The sequence below is a fragment of the Natator depressus genome, chromosome 7, assembly GCF_965152275.1.
Source record: "Natator depressus isolate rNatDep1 chromosome 7, rNatDep2.hap1, whole genome shotgun sequence".
Classification (NCBI taxonomy): Eukaryota; Metazoa; Chordata; order Testudines; family Cheloniidae; genus Natator; species Natator depressus.
The window spans coordinates 107,147,151-107,155,244 of NC_134240.1; positions in this window are offsets into that span (position 1 = coordinate 107,147,151).

Below are 8,094 nucleotides of genomic sequence, written 5' to 3' on the forward strand. Positions count from 1 at the left end.
GTCCAAGAAACTACTGATAAATTGTCATTTTCTTCCTGGGAAAGAGAGAGATAAAGAATTTTGCTGAAAAAATGATAGCATGATATGACCCATTTAAAAGGAACCTTTTTATATTAGAGAAATTTATTGAACCCTTCTGAAGATACCATATCCCTCGAGGGTAATTTGAAATCCCTTATCACTCTGGATCCTAGCTTGAGATTTTTTTCTCTTGAATCAACTAAACTGCCAGTTCAACCTCTTGTAGAAAAAGGTATATCTCCAGGTAATATTTATCAATATAAAGTCTGTCGCATAGAAATGTAACATTAAACTTTTTCTTCACAGAAGTCAACTATTATAATGGTTTGGGACAAGATTAGACTTGGAAAAGTAACTTGCTTTAAAAAAAAGTTAATGAATTTCACATCTTCCCCTGTTTGTAGAAGTCCAGAAGTAGATTGTAGTTTTCACAAATGTATTTATTTTAAAATGCTGAAAAAAATCCCTGAGCAGGTCTGTGAGTAGTTTGTTGCACATATTTGCTTCTTTGGAAAATCCAGCTGTTTTGATTGAACTTATGGGACCAGATCCTCAGGATTGATTCTTTTGTAGCTAAAGCAGCAGGGAGGACTGGGGACTGCAAATATAATGTAAAACCCCCTTTACAGTTCCCTGTTCCTCAGGCTACCAACCATATTTTACTAGGTACAAGCTAGGATTCCTTTAAGCAGAATGGCCAGATCAATCTAATGAACTCCCATAGCCCCAACATTTTGTGTGCTTTTCCTTCCACATGTTCTCTCTGAATATGCTCCAACCTTCTCATCTGTCAGAGCTCCCCTCTTTGTCCAGTCCAGCTCTGCTTCTCCTCCCCCATACACCTCTCCCCAATCTACTTCTTTGTTCCTCTCCCACCAGATCACACCCTTCTCCTCCACTGTGCAGAGCCAGCAAATGGAAACAGCTCCTCCCCTAGGCAGACCAATGCACTTAGAGTGGCTAAATACCTGCTAGCCAGCCAGATACTCAAGGTCCTTCTGCCTAGGAGGCAGGCAGCCCAATTACCCTTGTTACTGCTACTTGCTTGCCTGCTTGGCTGACTCCAAAATGCTCCTCCTAACATCATAGGCCCAGGACTTTTGAGGTTAACTTCGTCATGATAGATGTTTCTAGCATATGATCTATTTGTAGACCAAAATGTGCAAACTTGGGTGCCTGCAGTTAGGTAGCCAAATCAGTGGCCTCGTTTTCAGAAGAGCTGAAATCAGTGAAATTTGCTACTGCTGAGTATTTCTGAAAATCAGACAAGTTCTTAAAGCCCTTTGTCAAGGTTCCTTCCCCACTCTGAACTCTAGAGTACAGATGTGAGGACCTGCATGAAAACCTCCTAAGCTTACTTTTACCAGCTTAGGTTAAAACTTCCCCAAGGTACAAACTATTTTACCTATTGCCCTTGGACTTATCGCTGCCACCACCAAACGTCTAACAGGGATATAATTTGGAAAGAGTCCGTTTGGAAACGTCTTTCCCCCCAAAATCTTCACAAACGTTACACCCTCCTTTCCTGGGGAAGGCTTGATAAAAATCCTCATCAATTTGCATAGGTGAACACAGACCCAAACCCTTGCATCTTAAGAACAATGAAAAAGCATTCAGTTTCTTAAAAGAAGAATTTTAATAGAAGAAAAAGTAAAAATAATCACCTCTGTAAAATCAGGATGGTAAATACCTTACAGGGTAATTAGATTCAAAACATAGAGAATCCCTCTAGACAAAACCTTAAGTTACAAAAAGACACAAAAACAGGAATCTGCATTCCATTCAGCACAGCTTATTTTCTCAGCCATTTAAAGAAATCAGAATCTAACGCATATCTAGCTAGATTACTTACTAAGTTCTAAGACTCCATTCCTGTTCTGTCCCTGGCAAAAGCATCACACAGGCAGAGAGAGAGGCTTTGTTTCTCCCTCCCCCCAGCTTTTGAAAGTATCTTGTCTCCTCATCAGTCATTTTGGTCAGGTGCCAGCAAGGGGAAGAGTTAATGGAGACTACACCAAATATGAGCCCCAGGAGGATACAGGATGGGTTGAAGAGGATTACAAGGGAGAATAGGAATGGAAAGAACTTGCAGCCAGAGGGAACAGGGGATAGAATGGAGAATAGCACCGACACCAGGAAAAGGCAGTTCTATGTGATCGGGTCTCTTTACTGAGAAGAATAGACAGGCCTGTAATCAGAGATGATCCAGAGAATAGGAAGGTATGTTGTCTTCCAGGTGCTAAGATACGGGATGTAGACCCGAGGTTGAAAAGGATTCTAAAGGGAGCAGGAAAGAATCCCCTAATTATCCTTCATGTGGGAATAAATGATACGGCTAGATTCTCGCTGGAAAGTATTAAGGGAGACTATGCTAGGCTGGGGAAGACGCTTAAGGAAATCGAGGCTTAGGTGATCTTTAGTGGGATTCTGCCTGTTCCTAGAGAAGGGCAACAAAGGTGTGACAAGAATATGACTATCAACACATGGCTTAGGCAGTGGTGCTATAAGGAGGGCTTTGGGATGTATGGCCACTGGGAGGCATTTATGGACAGAGGACAGTTCTCTCGGGATGGACTTCATCTGAGTAGGGAAGGAAATAGACTTCTGGCACAACTGATTAAGAGAGCTTTAAACTAGGAATTTGGGGGAGATGGTTGGGAGATGTCCAGGTAATCTCCACGCTGGATTTTAGCATTGAGAGGAAAGAAAACGAAGTAAGAGAGGATACAGCCGTGGGTAGGAGGAAGGGTAGTGTAGATACCAGTCTAATAGGTTATACTGGCTGTAGAATGACCGTGCCTAATAGAGTACAGAATGTGAGTGAGGCCAAACAGCAAAAATTAAGATGTTTGTACACCAATGCAAGGAGCCTAGCCAACAAAAATGGAGGAACTAGAGCTACTGGTGCAGGAAGTGAAACCAGATATTATAGGGTTAACACAAACATGGTGGAATAGTAGTCATGACTGGACTACAGGTATTGAAGGGTATGTGCTGTTTAGGAAAGACCGAAATAAAGGTAAAGGTGGTGGAGTAGCATTGTATATCAATGATGAGGTAGAATGTAAAGAAATAAGAAGCAATGAAATGGATAAGACTGAGTCCGTCTGGGCAAAAATTACATTGGGGAAGAAAACTATTAGAGCCTCCCTGGGATAGTGCTTGGGGTGTGCTATAGACCGCCGGGATCTAATTTGGATATGGATAGAGCCCTTTTTAATGTTTTTAATAAAGTAAATACTAATGGAAACTGTGTGATCATGGGAGACTTTAACTTCCCAAATGTAGACTGGAGGATGAGTGCTAGTAATAATAATAGGGCTCAGATTTTCCTAGATGTGATAGCTGATGGATTCCTTCATCAAGTAGTAGCTGAACCCACTAGAGGGGATGCCATTTTAGATTTGGTTTTGGTGAGTAGTGAGGACCTCATAGAAGAAATGGTTGTAGGGGATAATCTTGGCTCAAGTGATCATGAGCTAATTCAGTTCAAACTGAATGGAAGGATTAACAAAAATAAATCTGCAACTAGGGTTTTTGATTTCAAAAGGGCTGACTTTCAAAAATTAAGGAAATTAGTTAGGGAAGTGGATTGGACTGAAGAATTTATGGATCTAAAGGTAGAGGAGGCCTGGGATTATTTTAAATCAAAGCTGCAGAAGCTATCGGAAGCCTGCATCCCAAGAAAGACAAAAAATTCATAGGCAGGAGTTGTAGACCAAGCTGGATGAGCAAGCATCTCAGAGAGGTGATTAAGAAAAAGCAGAAAGCATACCCGGAGTGGAAGAAGGGAGGGATCAGCAAGGAAAGCTACCTTATTGAGGTCAGAACGTGTAGGGATAAAGTGAGACAGGCTAAAAGTCAAGTAGAGTTGGACCTTGCAAAGGGAATTAAAACCAATAGTAAAAGGTTCTATAGCCATATAAATAAGAAGAAAACAAAGAAAGAAGAAGTGGGACCGCTAAACACTGAGGATGGAGTGGAGGTCAAGGATAATCTAGGCATGGCCCAATATCTAAACAAATACTTTGCCTCAGTCTTTAATAAGACTAAAGAGGATCTTAGGGATAATGGTAGCATGACAAATGGGAATGAGGATATGGAGGTAGACATTACCATATTTGAGGTAGAAGCGAAACTCAAACAGCTTAATGGGACTAAATCGGGGGGCCCAGATAATCTTCATCCACGAATATTAAAGGAATTGGCACATGAAATTGCAAGCCCATTAGCAAGAATTTTTAATGAATCTGTAAACTCAGGGGTTGTACCGTATGATTGGAGAATTGCTAACATAGTTCCTATTTTTAAGAAAGGGAAAAAAAGTGATCCGGGTAATTATAGGCCTGTTAGTTTGACATCTGTAGTATGCAAGGTCTTGGAAAAAAAATTTTTGAAGGAGAAGGTAGTTAAGGACATTGAAGTCAATGGTAAATGGGACAAAATACAACATGGTTTTACAAAAGGTAGATTGTGCCAAACCAACCTGATCTCCTTCTTTTAGAAAGTAACAGATTTTTTAGACAAAGGAAACGCAGTGGATCTAATTTACCTAGATTTCAGTAAGGCATTTGATACCGTGCCACATGGGGAATTATTAGTTAAATTGGATAAGATGGGGATCAATAGGAAAATTGAAAGGTGGATAAGGAATTGGTTAAAGGGGAGACTGCAATGGGTCCTACTGAAAGGTGAACTGTCAGGCTGGAGGGAGGTTACCAGTGGAGTTCCTCAAGGATCGGTTTTGGGACCAATCTTATTTAATCTCTTTATTACTGACCTCGGCACAAAAAGTGGGAGTGTGCTAATAAAGTTTGCGGATGATGCAAAGCTGGGAGGTATTGCCAATTTAGAGAAGGACAGGGATATCCTACAGGAGGATCTGGATGACCTTGTAAACTGGAGTAACAGTAATAGGATGAAATTTAATAGTGAGAAGTGTAAGGTCATGCATTTAGGGATTAATAACAAGAATTTTAGTTATAAGCTAGGGATGCATTAATTAGAAGTAATAGAGGAGGAGAAGGACCTTGGAATATTGGTTGACCACAGGATGACTATGAGCCGCCAATGTGATATGGCCGTGAAAAAAGCTAATGCGGTCTTGGGATGCATCAGGAGAGGTATTTCCAGTAGGGATAAGGAGGTTTTAGTACCGTTATACAAGGCACTGGTGAGACCTCACCTGGAATACTGTGTGCAGTTCTGGTCTCCCATGTTTAAGAAGGATGAATTCAAACTGGAACAGGTACAGAGAAGGGCTACTAGGATGATCCGAGGAATGGAAAACTTGTCTTATGGAAGGAGACTCAAGGAGCTTGGCTTGTTTAGCCTAACTAAAAGAAGGTTGAGGGGAGATATGATTGCTCTCTATAAATATATCAGAGGGATAAATACCGGAGAGGGAGAGGAATTATTTAAGCTCAGTACCAATGTGGACACAAGAACAAATGGATATAAACTGGCCATCGGGAAGTTTAGACTTGAAATTAGACGAAGGTTTCTAACCATCAGAGGAGTGAAGTTTTGGAATAGCCTTCCAAGGGAAGCAGTGGGGGCAAAAGATCTATCTGGCTTTAAGATTAAACTTGATAAGTTTATGGAGGAGATGGTATGATGGGATAACATGGTTTTGGTAATTAAATATTCATGGTAAATAGGCCCAATGGCCTGTGATGGGATATTAGATGGGGTGGGATCTGAGTTACCCAGGAAAGAATTTTCTGTAGTATCTGGCTGATGAATCTTGCCCATATGCTCAGGGTTTAGCTGATCGCCAAATTTGGGGTCGGGAAGGAATTTTCCTCCAGGGCAGATTGGAAGAGGCCCTGGAGGTTTTTCGCCTTCCTCTGTAGCATGGGGCATGGGTCACTTGCTGGAGGATTCTCTGCTCCCTGAAGTCTTTAAACTACGATTTGAGGACTTCAATACACAGATATAGGCGTGAGGTTTTTTGCAGGAGTGGTGGGTGAAATTCTGTGGCCTGCGTTGCGCAGGAGGCCAGACTAGATGATCATAATGGTCCCTTCTGACCTAAATATCTCTGAAAAAAAAAAGGTTATCCTAGCTTCTTAACCCTTTACCGGTGAAAGGATTTTTCCTCTGACCAGGAGGGATTTTAAAGGTGTTTACCCTTCCCTTTATATTTATGACACCCTTACATATGGATTTAGCTATTTAATTCATAAGCACCTAGTTTTAAAATTTGGGCCATGTTGTCTTAATTTATTGACCTCTTTCAAGCCTTCATGAAAGTTATATTTATTGCTGCGCTCAGTTCACTCGCCCTTTCCTTTTGGATGTCTGTTTTTCAGACACTGACTTTAAACTAAGATTTTTTTTAAAAGAATATTTTGTCCAAAAAGCAATGATTAAGCAGTTCAAAGAAAAATGTTCACATCCAAACTACACAGGAAATAATAGTTGTCATCCTGTTTCTCCACTCAGCCAGCCCTACAGCATATCAGAAGTGCTATCTATGAAGATGTCAAAAAAGGAAACAAATATGTGCAAGCCTCCAAGTAGTATTTCTCCTCTGCAGAGAAAACATTCTAAATCTAAAGAGGTTTCTGAATCTCTTTAGCTTGAGCATTATCCACTGAAATTTTCTGCTTAGCTGATAACTCAGCCTCAGGCCTCTAGTGTTAATTACAGTGAAAAGGATAAATACAGATTCAGCATTGAAAATATGCTAAGAATATTATAAACAGAAACCACTACCCTATGTTTATACAAATTAATTCAAGCACAACATCTGCATGCTTGTGCATTTTAACTCTGACCAAAGCAAGAGAGGTCATGGATTAGATCCTCAGTTGGTGTAAATCAATGTAGCCCCATGTGCTTTGTTCAATCTGGAGTCGGCTCTGCTGGGTTCTGTTCCTGACTCTACCAATGAGTTACTGAACAGCTCTGCCTTTACACATCTGCAAAATTGGAATAATGTGTCCCCCCACCTTGTATCTGTGTGATGTTTTGGGGCTTAGTTCATTCAAGTTTGTACAGTGGTTTGAAATAATAGAATCAAAAATGCTATGCAAGTACAAAGTACAGCCCACAGCATGGCACAGCAGGAGAGCTGCTGAGGAATAACTCCTTTAATTGGGATGAGAATGGGAATTTTGGGTGGACATTGCTTAATTACCCCCAACTGGAATGGTGGTAGGACACCAAAATGCCACAGAACCAGCTGATTAGGGCTTCAGTTTTATGTCTCATCTGAACTGTGAAGTCAAAATTAAAACTTCTACAAACAGGATGAGTCGAATGGCTGCAAAAATGATCATTAGGCTGATGGAAATATGACCTTGTAAATGTTGTACTATTTTATAGTCTCTTTGACTATTGATTCACTCCTTTGACCCCCCTTGTCTAACACTAACTTGTCCTCTATTTACAACCCCATCCCTTTGAGGAAGGGTCACATCAGCTATTAAATCAAAAAAGAACGGAGTAGTATCATTGTTAGGATATAGATATTCAGGCCTGTCGGTAAAGGCCTATACTCTAATTTAGGTGTATTCTTATCACTTAGGTAGTTATAGAGGTATAAAAGAAAGAATCAAAATCACTGTCTGCCGGTGTAAGGGCCTTCTCTTACTGTGACAGTCTGAGGCCCTGTTCTTAGGCTAAGATCTCTGGCTAAGCAGCAGAGGCAGCCATAAGCTGGGAAGCGACCAGTCACATCCTCACATTCCAACCTAATCATATTGAAATAAGGCAATCTGGGGCTGTTAGAAAGGTGATCTGATCTATCACCTCCAGAGAAAGGGAAGAGCCTAGAGGATGTAAAAGGAAGTTTAGTTTGATAGTTTTCTGTTCAGTAAGAACTCACTTATCAATAGACACAGCTGGGAAACCCTTATGTCGTTCGTTATAGATGTAGTTGTGAAATCCTCACTTCTGTATCGTTTTGTCATTATAGTTCCCACTTTGCTATTGTTTATTTGCATGGTCTCTGTCTGGTTCTGTAATTGTTTCTGTCTGCTGTATAATTAATTTTGCTGGGTGTAAACTAATTAAGGTGGTGGGATATGATTGGTTGAATAATCATGTTACAATATGTTAGGATTG